Source organism: Pinus tabuliformis, chromosome X (genome assembly GCF_031772625.1).
Source record: "Pinus tabuliformis cultivar Carrire ecotype Pingquan chromosome X, CPIR1, whole genome shotgun sequence".
NCBI lineage: Eukaryota > Viridiplantae > Streptophyta > Pinopsida > Pinales > Pinaceae > Pinus > Pinus tabuliformis.
Window position 1 is genome coordinate 47731619 of NC_142308.1, and position 15182 is coordinate 47746800.

A 15182-nucleotide genomic window follows, 5' to 3' on the forward strand; every position below is an offset into this window, starting at 1 on the left:
AGGGGATAACATCCAAGAACCTTGAGCCCTGACTCATAACCTCGACTTCACTGTAGAGTTTCTCAAAATGGGAGAAGGCAACCCCTTTGATGCTTGTGAATTCCTTGTGGGTAACGAGGTCTTCCTTTATTTCAATTATAGAGTTAAAGGACCTTCTACCTTGGGTTTGCTTGTGGAAGAAGGAGGTATTCCTGTCTCCCACTTTCAACCACAGACTACGGGATTTCTGTCTCCAATATTCTTCCTCTTGCAAGCAAGCTTTATGGAAGCTTTGTTGCAGATTTCCTTCTTTGGCTATAGTTTCCTCCGAGGGGGGCTCCTCTTCCATCTGCAGTTGGTGCTTCTCGAGGGAGGCATGGGCCAACTTCCTTTCATCAGCCGGATTGGGAAGAGATTTAGCCCAGCTCTTCAGGACAGCCTTTACTTTCTTAATTTTTCCTCCCACACAAAAAAAGGAGACCCTGTGATAGGCTGATTCCAACCTTCTTTAACCTTATCCATAAAGTCTAAATACTTAATCCATAAAGGACTGAATCGAAAAGGAATGGGCCCAAGGTTTTTGTGCGCTGAGAGCTCCAACCTTATGGGTTTATGATCCGAAATACTGCATGGCAGTATGAGCATCCTAGCTTCTAAACCAAGGAGAAGATAGGAACTTTGAACAAGGAATCTATCTAATCTCGCAGCAATATGGCCAGGACCAACTCTTTTATTTGACCAAGATTACTTACCTTTCAAGGGCTTGATGTCGAGCAGGTCCCAATCTTGCATGATGTCCTCCACCCATTCCCTCGCTGGATCCCTTATTGAGCTGCCTCCATGCTTCTCGGAGGGGCTAAAAGTTATATTTAGATCACCTGCAATGATAATATTTCCCAGAATTTCTTCCTCAGCCATGAGTTTGATTGAGTCCCAACACTGCTTCTTCTCCCCTGCATTTACCGACACATAAACATTGAAAAGACTAAAGGTCTCCCTTGTTTCTCGGCTTATGAATTGCATAAGCTGCCAGTGAGTGCTTTGTTTTCCTTTGATCAATTCTAGCTTGGCTTCATTCTAGAGAGCTCCCAGCCCTCCCGATGCTCCTCAGGCTGAGACAACCTACCCTCCACTTTTCCTCCAAAGATTCTTGCTTACACGGAGGAAGATCTTCTCCTCCAATTTGGTCTCCTAGATCAGTAGGATAACTGGGATTTCTATCCTAATCAAGCTTCGCATAGCTTCTTCTTTTTGCTTGCTTCCCAACCCCCTGCAATTCCAGGAGACAATATTCATTATTTACCTTTCTGAGATTGGGTGGCCCCTTTGAGGCCCTGTCCCTGACTTCTTGTAATCTTTGGTGTTTTTGCTAGAAGCTTCTCCAGCATTGGTTGACTGCCTTGGAGCTTGTCTTTATATGTTTCTTGCTCTCTTTTTTCCCGGTCAGATTTCCTTCCTCTTGTTGATCTGTGGGACAATGTTTGAGAGTCGACTATTTCTCCTTCCTCCTCAGATTCTTCTGAATCTTGTTCTTCCTCTTTCATCTCTGTAGCCTTTCCCTTAGGGTTTACTGTTGTACTCTCGCCTTGCCTGGAGTTTTCGAGGACCTCTTTCTCATTTGCCTCCTTCTGCTACTGTCTTGTTTCTTGCACTTCAACTGGGGTTGAGGAAAGGGGCTCGAACACATTCTCTTGTGCCTTTGGATGTTGTCCTTGGCTACTAGTAGGAGGCTGTTGCCCTTTTCCCTTTGTAGCTCCATAAGGGTTTGAGGGCTTGGGGTTAGTCCTTGCTCTTTTGACCTGCTTCCAACCTTCTTCCTTACCTTGCACCGCCTCTTCATTTTTGGTACAGTTCTTGGCGAAATGTTTGTATTCCTGACACCTGCGACTCTTGAATGGGAGCTGCTCGTAGTCAAGTTTTTGCACATGAGTCCAACGCCCTACATTTATCTTTATGGCCTCCGGCAGCCCCACTTCTAGATCCACTTCAACATAGATCCTAGCGCATTCGTATTGATCCTTAGTAACTACACGATCTATGAATTTGCCCATCGCGTTGCCTATATGTTTAAGGGAATCTCAGTTCCAGCAGTGCGCAAGAAGATTCGGAAGCCTTACCCACACTGGAACTGCTGATGGAATGTCTTCAGTTGGATCAAAGTCGGGGGTCCATCTATTCAAATAGAGACCTTGAGGGCCCATAAAATATGGCCCATTCCTGAAGATTAGATCCTTGTCTTCTTTTGAAATAAACTCGAACAGAAAATAGCCTCGCCCTAGAAAGTACGAGGTGACACTTTGCTTGATTAACGACCTCCAGTTCCTGCAGATCCAGGCTTCCGTGGCTTTGGGAGAAGGCCAAAGGCCAGTGAACTGTCCTACCAGGGCCCTCTCCGCCAGTGACAAAGCTACCTTAATCAGTCCCTCCGGAGGAAGGGAAACTACCGGAATGTTTTCCAGTTTTTTGACAAACTTAGAAGCATTCAGTTTTTTCTTGACTGGCATCGAAGCCAGAAGGGTCTTGAACACAACATCTTCAGCAGAAGGGGAGGACGGTCGGGAGATGGGAGGAGCCTGGGACGAGCCCAGCTCATCCATGGCAGAGGAGGCGCAGCCCTAACGCGGCCAACGACAGCCTGTGAGCGCACGCAGAAGGTTGCAGAGCTCGAAAAATATAGTATCTCCAAATTCTTATTGATATTATATCTGTAATATAATTTAATAATATTGATATTATTTAATATTAAAATGAAATTATTCTATTGATCTTATTTATATCTTAATTCAAAAATAATATTAATTATTAATTTAAAATTCTTTTTAATTCTGGGTCAAAGGCTTAATTAGTTATTTCAATTTTTTAGTCAAACTAGCTGTTATTTCTAACGGCTAGTTAGTTGCTCTCATCATCTATTTAGTCCATCATCTATTTATTCCATTGCCTAAATCTGGTTCCTCATCTTGTCCTGAAGATGAACCACATTGGTTGGTTCGAAACGCGTCGACGAGATTTTATTTTATGTGATTTTTACCGAAAAGACTGTTACAATTACTTTTTTCTTAACTTTTAAATTTGGAAATAATTGACAAAATCTCTTGAAGGAATAAAAATTATTAAAAACAAGTTTCCCTATAAACATTATTTTTGTTATTATCAATGAATTACAATTTTAACATCCAAAACTATTTGAAGTTTTGAAAAATAAAAATGTACACTTCATCAATCTCTTTGTCAATCAAATCCTTTACGAATACCATGCTACACTCACTCCACGGACCGATGTACAAAATAAAGCCGTAGTCTAACTAGCCGAAAGAATAGCCTGGAAAGTTATGGAAATTCCGTCATATTTAGAGAAAATCTGGCAAAGATTTTTGTAAATCGAAGTTACAGTTGTTAAACTTCAAAATTTTAGGTGTCCAAGACGTCTTTGATGGTGCTGAATCCATTTCCACCATCAAAAAGACGATTCAAACACTGCCTCTACAAGATTTTTTGAAAATTTTTTGCCCAAATTCTAGTCACTTTTGACCATCCGGGCAATTCCTCCGCCTCGGTAAACTACTCCAAAATAAACATAAAAATGAATACAAGTGACCATGCACTCTTACCAAATACTTCACATTAATTAAATGAAAATACATAACTTTCAAAGCAACTTTCAAATACATTATAGAGAAAAAATATATAAGAAGAAATGTATTTTTAATAATAATAAAAAATAATATCTTTATTTTAAAAGTTTTGAATTATAGATAGAAATTTAACAAAATATATAATAAATATTTTATTACAAAAATTTAATATTGAAAAAAAAATACTATTATAGAAATTTAAGCAAAACAAAGTATTGATTTAATGAGAATTATAACTTCAAAATGAGAACTCTAGCAAAAAAAACTCCAAAAAGCATGAAAAAATAGCCAAAAATGAAAAGTATTAACGCTGGAATAATCGGGGTAAATTTTCATTTTTCTGGTTCATATTTTTTTTTAACAATGGCATTAAAAACTAAAAATTTTGTGCGATAACCATGAAAAACACTTTCAACATTTTTTTAGCAATGGCATTAAAAATAAAATATCGTGACTCCAAAAGCCCTTAAAATTCCAATAGTTTTCAATATACCTTGTTGATGAAATATCACAATTTCCAAAAACCTAAAAATTCCAACAATTTCCAACCATAGCGTTAAAAATAGATATCATGACTCGTTAAAAATTGGTATTTTTCAACCATGACCTTAAAGATAAAATATCACCACTCCTAAAAACCTTAAAATTTCAACGTTTTTCAGCAATGGAACTAAAACCAAATATAATGACTATAACAAGCCTTAGATTTTCAACATATTTGGCGATTAAATATCGTGACAAAATTAAACCTGAGAAATAAATACCTAAATCAAAAAGTCATTATACCAAATGCCAAAAATATAGTTCTTTTAAAATCTTAGCCTAAGACAAGGCCGTGGAGGTGGCGTAGTGGTAAAGTCGGCCTCGTCATGACGGACCGGTCTTGTGTTCGATCCCGAGCAAGGTCGTAGCTCGTCGTGCGAGTAGTTAGTCTAAACTGGGCCAAGCCCACTACCTTTAACAACGATCTGATTGATGTATTGAAATTGTCCGTCCAACTGAACAATGTTCACGCCCTTCCCAGAGCCACCAAACATATTGTTTACATAATTGACACCGGATATCATTTTCCTCTCAGACGATTTCAGCAATATGTAGGCATCGCCTAAAAAGAAACTATTAACAATATCAAGCTGCACGGGATCTTCTGCAACAATGCCTGTGTAGTCCATATAAGAACCGAGAATCCTAGTCTGAGTCAATCCACCGAGCTGTAGTTTGATTCCAACTCCTCCAAAGCCCGTGGCCTTATTATAGCAGTGGACTCCCGTTATTATATTGGCCTGACCGCTCAACAAAATCCCCACAGCAGCCGAGAAAATGACCACATCTGTTACAGCGTTGTCGTTGCCCATGAGATTTATAGCAACGCCACTGAATTGCCTCTCAATGGGACTTCCACCCGCGGTAATGTGCTGTCCAAGAAAGGAATTATGGATGACTGTCTCGTGCCCGCCCTGAACCATGATGCTAGACGACATGAAATGCGAATGAGTTAGCTGTAAATCGATGCTTTAATAACAATTGGATCCAAACATATCGGTGGTTCGAATCCCGCAGAGGGCATCCTACGCGCCTGCAGCCCGGGCGCTGGCCGCTGTCGCAGAGTCAAGAAGGTCGTTGTCGTGCTCAAAGGGAATCCTCAGGCCGAGGCTGTTGTCAATCTCTCGCAGGAAGACAACGGCAGAAATAATAGTTTTTGAGTTAGGTCAAAAATTTCATTTGGTTGAAATCGCGTCCCCGCATGGAGGCGTTGCAACTGACCTAGCAGCGCCAAGCCAGTCCTTTTCACTCCGTGTGTTTCAGATATGGATCCTGGTGGGGGCTCCGTGGCTACCCCCCCAATACCTCCAGAACTAGAAGCGTTCAGATCTTTAGTCGCAGCATCTAGGAAACAAACGACTAGCTCTCAGTCTAAGTTTGTCAAAAAACTAGGAAGCATTCCCATGGTGACTCTGCCGGTGGAAGAAACATGCAGAACAATGCTGAATCTCACCGAAAGAAGCCTTATCGGTCAGTTCACAGGGTTATGGCCATCCCCGAAAGTTGTTGAGGAATGGGTAAGGCGAAACTGGACACCTTTGGTCAGAGAAGGTATAAAAAGTCATTTCGTTGGCAAAGGTTTCTTTGTGTTTGTGTTCGAAAACGCTGAGGATAGAAGTCTGATATTTAGAAACGGGCCATACTTCATGGGCCCTCAAGGGCTCTATCTGAACAAATGGTCTCCTGATTTCGATCCAGCTCAGGACGTGCCCACGGCGGTACCTGTTTGGGTATGCCTCCCACATCTTCCCCTCCACTGTTGGAGTCAGAACTCGTTGCAATCCATAGGTAACGCTCTTGGCAGATACATAGATCAGGCGCCGAGGAAGGATCAATACTCCTGTGCCTGCATCTGCGTTGAGGTCGATCTTGAAGTTGGTTTACCCGAAGCCATCAAACTCTCAGTAGCGGACTGGACCCATATCCAAGAGCTCGACTATGAGCAGTTGCCTTTTAAGTGCCGACACTGTCATGAATATGGGCACTTTGCAAGATATTGCAAGAAAAAAAACGAGGAAACTACAGAGAAAGAAAAAGGAGAGCAATGGAAACAGGTAAAGAAACCAGCAAACAACAGGCAGAACAACAAAAACAAAGGCAAAGAGACAGGAAACAAATCAGGGCAAGAAAATGAAAGCACTCAAAACGCTGGAAGCAAGGAAACCATCAGCATAGAGGAGGACAAAAATCCTTTTGAATCTCTCATTCCATCCTCAGATCCTCCAGAGGCAGAACGGGAAGAACCTCCCCAACAGAACAACATCGAACCTTCAGATCCAGGTAATACTTCAAATCCGAACCCATGCAATACCTCATCCCCCTCATATGCTGATATAATCAAACAAAAGAAGAAGAATGTTGAAAATGAGGGCTCATCGGATGAAGAGACCCTAGAAAGGACATCAAAGCGAGCAGGAAGGAAATCAAACAGAGAAACTAGGGAAGAAGAATCAGAAAGACAAAAAACCCTGGGAAGCCAAGCCACCATAGAAATGACTCTCGGAAGGAACACCAGACCAAGGGTCCCTAAGGGAGGTGGACCTACCCCAACAAGTCATAAATGATGCAGCTGGTCTCTTGGAACTGCAGGGGTCTGGGGAATCCCACTAAGGCAGAGGCTATTAGAGATTTATTGAAGATGGAAACCACAGACATACTCATGCTCCAAGAGACAAAAATAGAAGGGGAAATCCTTCTTAACACTAGCAATACAAGATGGAAATTTGATTCAGGAAAGGTAGTCAGCGCAAGAGGTTCGGCGGGAGGAATAGGCACATTCTGGTCCAAAAACTTCTTCTCTTTAGAAAGCTCCTTTGTGACCCAGCATTGGATATATACAGAACTGCGCCACATAGCAAGTAATTTTAAGCTAGCCCTGTTTAATTTGTATGTACCTGTGCATTATGAGGAGAAGAAAGAATGCTGGAAAACTCTCTTGGACTATTTGGAACTACTCAATCCTGTGAATATAGTCATAGGAGGAGACCTGAATATAATCTTAGACCCCAAAGAAAAGAGAGGAGGGACCAATCTGAGAGACCCCTTCCTCGCCACAGTGGAAAACCTCATCCAACAATGGGACTTAGTAGATTTCAAACCAGTAAAAGGAGAATACACCTGGACTAATAATAGAACAGGGGAACACCACATCTCTGCAAGGCTGGACAGATTTCTCACCAGCAGTTCTATTATGCTGAATAAAAGAATTTTTTTCTCTAAGATTCTTCCAAAATTAACCTCAGATCATAAACCAATCTTATTAAGTTTAAAGGAAGAAGAAGACCTCGGCCCCCTTCCATTTCGTTTCAGTCCTCTTTGGGCAGAAAGGGAAGGGTTCCACGAAACGGTTCAAACTGCATGGAGATTAGAAGTTTCAGGTTCCCCAAGTTACGTTTGGGAACAAAAAATGAAAAACACAAAGAAGGCATTAAAAGAATGGATAAAGAAAGTCACAGTCACTCCCACTAGCCAGAGGAAAGATGCAGTCAACCAGCTGGAAGATCTCCAAGTGGAAATGGAAGAGAAAGACATCTCAACCATGGACCTAGATAATGAAAAAATTGCACAAAGGAAAACATACAACTCCTTTAGAATCGAGGAAGAATATTGGTGCATTAAGTCACGCAGCTTGTGGCTCAAAGCTGGGGACAGAAACACTAAATATTTTCACAGACAATACAGGGCTCGTCTGTCGCGAAACCACATTGCAGAAATCATCACAACAAGGGGTCAGGTATGCAGAGGATTTGATCAAATCAAGGAAGCCGCTGTGAACCACTTCCAAAACCTTCTCAGTGCAGAAAAGGACGGGAGTGAGGAGGATATTGCAGAATTCCTCACAAATATTCCACAGCTAGTCAGCGCAGATGACAACAACACTCTTTTGAGCCCTGTCACAGAGGAGGAGATTGCAAACATTGTCTGGTCCATGGAGCCAGAAAAAGCACCTGGGCCTGACGGTTTTTCAATCCACTTTTACAGAAAATGCTGGGATCTAATTAAAACTGATCTCATCAGAATGGTTCACGGTTTCATGAGGAAGGCAAAGATTGGAGGCGGTATAAATTCTACCTTCCTCGCTCTAATTCCAAAGGAAGCAAGCCCAAGCTCTTTTGACAGATACAGGCCAATCTCCCTGTGTAACTCGTCCTATAAGATTGTGGCCAAACTATTGGCGAATAGAATCAAACCCCTTTTGCAAAAATTAATATCTCCTGCCCAAGGGGGATTTGTGAAAGGAAGACACATTCTGGACAATGTCATTCAAGTCCAGGAAGCTCTACACTCCAGCCACTCACGCAAAGAACAAGGTATGCTCATAAAACTTGATATGTGTAATGCATTTGACAGAGTTAATCGTTCCTATTTGTACAGGGTTCTTTCATCATTTGGTTTCAGTCAGGACTTCATTAATCTTATCAAGGCATGCCTGGAGAAGATTTGGATTGCGCCCATGATAAACGGTAGACCTGCTAACTTCTTTTTAGCCACCAGGGGCTTGAGACAGGGCTGCCCCCTCTCACCATTTCTCTACATTCTGATGGCAGACTCCTTGAGCAGAAAACTGACTTTGGAAAAACAAAAGGGGTGTCTACCAGGGATCAGAATTGTGAAAGGCATAGACCCGGTGAATCATGCACTTTTCGCCGACGATTCATTATTGCTTGGAGGGGCCTCTCCAAGAATAGCTAAATCCTTCAAAATCATACTTCAGAAATATTGCAGCATCTCGGGAGCACTGGTAAGTGAGAGGAAAAGTGTTGTGTATGGGTGGAACACAGAGCAGCACAAGATTGAGACAATTGCAAACGAGCTGGGGTACACAGGACATGCAGATTGGGAAAAAATAAAATATTTGGGCCTTCCAATAACACTGGGATCCAACAGAAATCACCTGTGGGAGGAAGTTATCTCGAAATTCAAAAGGAAGATCACTGCGTGGGGAGGTTTCTGGCTAACCTCAGGGGGCAAATTAACGCTCATCAAATCAGTCCTCTCTGCTCTGCCCACATTCCAAGCGTCTCTCATGCTGGCTCCAAAACTAATCTCAGATCAAATCTCCAGACTCATGCGCAATTTCTTGTGGAACGGTGGGAGAGGAAACGCAAACAGATTTCATTTAGTAAGCTGGGATATGGTGAAACGCCCGCTGGCAGAAGGTGGACTTCAAATCCGCGACCCAGTCCACGCAAATTTAGCTCTGGGCTGTAAGTTGTTATGGCAGCTCCACGCAGAGCCTTCTCATCCAGTGAGTCAGATCTTCAAACTGAAATACCTGAAAAATCAGTCATTAAAAACATACAATACGGAGAAATCCCCAAAAGGAACGCAGGTCTGGAAACTGTGTAACAGAAGCATTGATTTTTTCAGATCCCACTTGTATCGAATCCCCGGTAATGGTAAAAATACAAAGCTATGGAGAGACAGTGTTATGGGACATCGCCCTCTAGCAGAAAACCACGAGATTACAGAGGTAAGAGTCTGGCTACAGTCTAAAGGTATAAGGAAAATAGAGGATATCTCCAGCTGGGACAGAAAAGGGAACTGGCAATGTTGGACTTTCCCCAGAATCCCAGAACATTTAAACACTCAGTTAGACGCTCTTCAAGCCGCAATCTCTGACTTTGCCCCAGTGCACATAGAAGACGAAGATGTTTGGGGCTGGGGTAAGACCGGGGTATACACAGCCAGTCAAGGATATTATCAGATGCAGAGCAAAAAGGATTCGCCTCACCCGGAATCCGTGTGGAAGCAGATTTGGGACAGCTTCAGCATTCCCAAAATCAACTTCTTTTTCTGGACATTGTTCCACAACAAAATTTTGACTGGAGATAATTTGTGTAAAAGGAACATAGCTGGACCACATAGATGCGTCCTCTGCAAAAGAGCCCCGGAAACTGCAAATCATCTGTTTTTAGCCTGCGAATTTGCAAAGGCGGTCTGGTCTTTCTTCCTCACCGGGCTGAACGTGCCTCCTCCAACTCAAAGCACGATTGACACCATGTTCTCCACTTGGAATGACAGATATCCCTTCAGCATAGTCAGCAACTCACTTTGGCAAAAGGTGTGGATAGCTGTACCAAAGTATGTCTGCTGGAAACTTTGGTTAGCTCGGAATGAAACTATATTTAACAACACAGAATTGCCCGCAGCAAAAGTGGCGGATCAGGCAAAGAACCTCCTCTTAGAAACACTGAACCACTCCTCAGTCAAAGACGACAGCTCCTTGCGAACCGAAGAAAGGGTGTGGATGGATGCTTATACAGGAAAGGCCAATCTACCAGCACCCAACCGCACAAGGCACAAAGGAAAATGGCAGATTCGAGAACCAGAGGACAGCTTCCAGCAATGGTGGAAATCACAGGCCAAGTGTACCATTTTTTTCGATGGAGCCTCAAAAGGCAATCCAGGGAGGTCTGGAGCAGGAGGGGTGATCTTCTTTCAAGACGGGAAAAAAGATGACTTCAGTTGGGGCCTTGGAATGAAAACCAACAATCAAGCTGAAATTCTCAGCCTCTTGAAAGCCTGCCAAATGGCCAGAAAAGGAAATCCAGAAGAAATTCTAATCTTCGGTGACTCCGAACTGCTGATAAAAACGATGGTAGACAAGAAAAGACTCAAGGACCCGGTGCTAAACAAACAACTTTCAAGAGTGATCAGAATTCTAAAAGAATTTACATCGGTCCAATTCTTCCACATTCTCAGAGGATTAAACAAGGAAGCAGACAGATTGGCGAATATTGGATGCACTTTACAGGAAGGAATGATCAGCATAAATGCAGAAACAGCGACCATGGATATCATCCCTTAAGCAGAAAGAGAGCCAATGTAAATTCTGAAAATTGTAATGGTTGATTAGGCTCTGCCCAACCGGTTATCTATCAATAAAACATAACCGTTTCAGTTAAAAAAAAAAATCTTAGCCTAAGACAACTTGGCACATTACAACGAAAACTTAAAAATCAACCATCAAATTAACACATATTGGAGGCGAACTTGATTCATTTAACGAAAACTGAAAAATCAACTATCAAATTGACACATATTGGGGTCGGGTTGTTAGTAAGACATCTACATAACTCCTAAAAAAAAAAACAAAAAAAAAAATTAAAAATTAAAACAAATCATAACCAAAAATAAAAAATAAAATAAAAACATTGAAGCCCTAAGGGATACCTCAATTGGTCGAGTTCTCATTGCTAAGTACCTTGCCAAGTGGGAGGTCACGGGGTCAAATCTCCTCGACACCCTTAGGGTTAGGCCCGACCAGATAAGTCGACAGGTAGATCCCCTCGAGTGGATCTACCCAGATTATTACCCGTGGATGTAGCGGCCACTCAGTGACCGTGAACCATAGTTGAAAAAAAAATATTGAAAAGAAAGATAAATTAAAAATTAAAAATGACAAAAAAATCAAATATTAAAAAAATGTATAAAAAAACAAAGAAAAAAGCAAAAACATAAAAAATAAAATAAATAAATAAAATAAAAAACCATATTTTTTTTTGTAAGCTAATACCAAAGATTTTCATTAATAAACCAGAAATTACATTGAGATCGCATGTCCAAAGTTTGTCAAATATATCGACATGAGTATGGCGATCTCCATAGGACGGTAAAAAACATAAATATGATAGCCTTCACTTGAAAAAATTGAGGTTTCTAAGACTACAAAGCACACTTATGCCAAAAAGACAGATCTGGTTTATGCATTCCTTCACCTTGAATCAAAATGACATACAACAAAAGAAAGAAACTGCCATAGATACTGATAAACATTAGGTAACAATAATCCACAGTGCACAATCTTTCTGTGACACCAAAAATCCTGACAGACATTACTTAAATCCAACATGAACAATAAAGCCATTACCTGCAGAAAAAATGCTCCATGAACTTAAGAGCGAGAGCAGGAGCCCGAGATGAAATGAAATTTGAACAACCTTATCAATCTGAAGCGGGTTGGGTAGGATTTGTCACCGCAACCAGTAGCATTGCTCAAAACACTTGATAATGCACTATCACACTCTGTTGCCAGCCGCTATTGAACAAGTGACTCAAACTTAGAATAAAACAAGTAAGGGCCCAAGACAAAAACCATATTTATCTTGAAACTTCCATATTTCACCATAGTAAATCCATTATGCAAAGTATAAGCCAGAAAAATGTGGAACATGTTGATATTAAAACTGCAAAGACAAAGACTTGCCTCAATCAAATTAAATTAGGGGTATTATCAACAAGAGGATCATTAGAAGGGATATTAGGATCTCTAAGAGGATCCATTAAGTCCCTTGAAGCATAATTGGAGTCTGACACCACAAATTGTTATGCACGTTTTAAGCGTGCATCGATATCATCCAAGCAGAACCTTATGTTCCTCAAGAGAGGCTTTTATGTCCTCCTGACCAACAAAGAGCTTGTAATTATCAACTTGTTTGTCCCTCAAAACCATTCGAAAGAGTGTGTCCATAAGTTGGTGAATGGAGAGAGAATGCAGGAAATGAAATCATCTCCTGAAGTTACCTGGGTCTGGAACCCATTTGAGACCTTGTCCTCCTATTCTTGAATCGGAAAATTAAAGACGGTCTCCAAACTCCTTTGATTTTAGCAGTGGGATTTCCCTACAAACCTCAAGAGGGACAGGATCAAAGTTGGACTCAAATAATTCCTAAGAAAAAATTTGGCGACTTTGGATACTATAAGAGGTAGCCTCTCCTCTACTACAAAGCATACGATGATGAGGAGGCATGATAACAAGAACACTAGGACCACCACTGCAACCAAAGAAAGGGCCACGACCAACACTACTAGACACTAGACAAACCGCTAACACACGAGAGCCCACCTATAACACAATCAAATCATCCCCTAGTCTCCATACCCAGGGTTCACTTTGATGAAAAACTTGTAATTCACAACACAGAGAAGGCTTAAACTTCATATAACTCCACTTACGAAACAACACCACAATACTCTCGAGACTCAACCAGTCCTTGGAAACACACCTAGAGCGCAAATCCAACCAAGATTTAATCACACCACGTCCAATTGAAGAGAGACAAAGGACATTTCCATTTGTAAAAGCAAGATCCCAATTCCTCGCTAGAGGAGTTAGCATGTACTTATAGAAGGAGAAAAGATGAAATGCGCTAATTATATATTGGACCTTCAAATAACCAAAGAAAACCCTCAAACTAAAACCACACAGAGAATGAATTAGGGTACCAACAATCACTAACCAAGACTAGAAAAGAATACGATATACCTGCAAAATCTTTATCCTCGAGAGCCAAATTTGAAAGGATGGCCACCAATTAAAAAATCGGTCGTCTCACTAAAACATGCAAGAAGAGGACAAAGAACATTGACCCCAAAGTGTCATCAGCTTGAGGAGGAATGCAAACAATAATGTCATTATAGACTCTAAGTAATGGAGACCACTTACTTCATCAAGATAATAGGAAAATACTCCCAAACCCATGAAAAACACAACCTCAATATACTGGGAGTGGTCAGGTGAGAATATCTCCTCACTGCCACTGTTGAGAAATCTACAGGGAAATGATTAACGTGATTTCTCTTTTCTTGATAACTGCTTGTGATATATTTTTACTTTTTCTTACTTATTAGATTCTTTACTTATTATTATGTTTGTATATCATCAAACAACTACCAAAAATAAGAAGAACAAGAATACAAAATATAGGCTACAAGTCAGGGCCAAAACCTCTCCATTTGAGAGGAAAATGTGCAAATATATTCTCTTTCTTATAGATTCTTCAATTGATGAATTCCAAGACCTCTATACTAAGACCAATACCTTCTAATACCAAGTCCAACCCTTCTGGATGATGTGATTTCCTTGTCCATTTCAAATCCAGTCAAATCTCTTTCAGTGGCACAACTTCGACCCCAAACTATAGAATTTTGTCCTTCACTGCAAACCTGAAATTTTTGGCCCTCTTGCAGTTGGTGTTGCCACACATGTGAGCTTCTTTTAGCCTCCCAAGGCTTTCTCAAACCTTCATTTGGTTTTCCCTTCCTTCTGGAGCTTGAGGATGGCTTCTTGTGACCTTCGCTTGACCTTCTTTCCTTTCCTTCTTCAAGATCAAACCCGTAGAAGAAAACCCTAGATCATTTGCAGAAACCCTAGCCTTCCTTTGTATGTGTGAGAGAGAAATAGCCCAAAGACAAGTCTCCTTCATCCTATTCCTTCTTCGTGGCCTTCTTCTTCTTCCTCCTTTGCTTAAATGAGTGAGTGATGAATGTGCTCCAAGGAGGTCGAGTTTCCTCCTTTATATAGGCTTCTCAAGGTGGACGTTGCTCCTCAAAATAGGTCGACTTGGTCTTGAAGGGTATTTGACACTTTTAAGGACATAAATAATTTTCTTTACAAATTACAATGTGCTCGATGGGATCTTTAACTTATGACAATGACTCTTTTGACTTCTTGACCTAAGACCAATCCTAGAAGCACTCAATGGGTGCTTAACCTATAAAATAAAAGACCTTGAGCATGAAACCCATGCTCCAATAATAATAATAATAATAATTTTCTTTCATTTTACAATTTACAAGAATCAAAAGTACATTTCATATCTATGAAGACTGAACCTAGTTACACATTGTTGAACACTCCCTCTTAACTATGGAGATATTCATAAATGGTACATGGACATTCTCAATATGAAGAGATCTCATAAGAAGAATCGAATTGATAACCCATCTATTTAGCATCATAACAACCAACATTGTCATATAGCAAGGCCTTGATTAAAAACTCTATCTCTCCACAAGATTAGAGCACAATGTTGGTGAGACCAATGATTTATATACACCATCATCGTTGTCTCTCAAGGTACATATACCACCCGGGTGTTCACAGAGTATGACCTTCTTTGGACTATTCTCATCTTGGATAGTTAGTCCTTAAAGAATATCGGTCCATGAATACTCTTATCTTGGATGCCCTACCACATTCTCAAAGAGTATCAGATGCCAGATGTTTACCCAATCCTCCAT

General features: G+C 40.9%; 1 pseudogene; it reads right to left on the reverse strand.

Moving 5' to 3' along the window:
• Positions 1-4546: 4546 nt before the first annotated feature.
• On the reverse strand, positions 4547-5181 carry LOC149138252 (polygalacturonase QRT3 pseudogene; annotated as a pseudogene).
• Positions 5182-15182: the final 10001 nt, after the last annotated feature.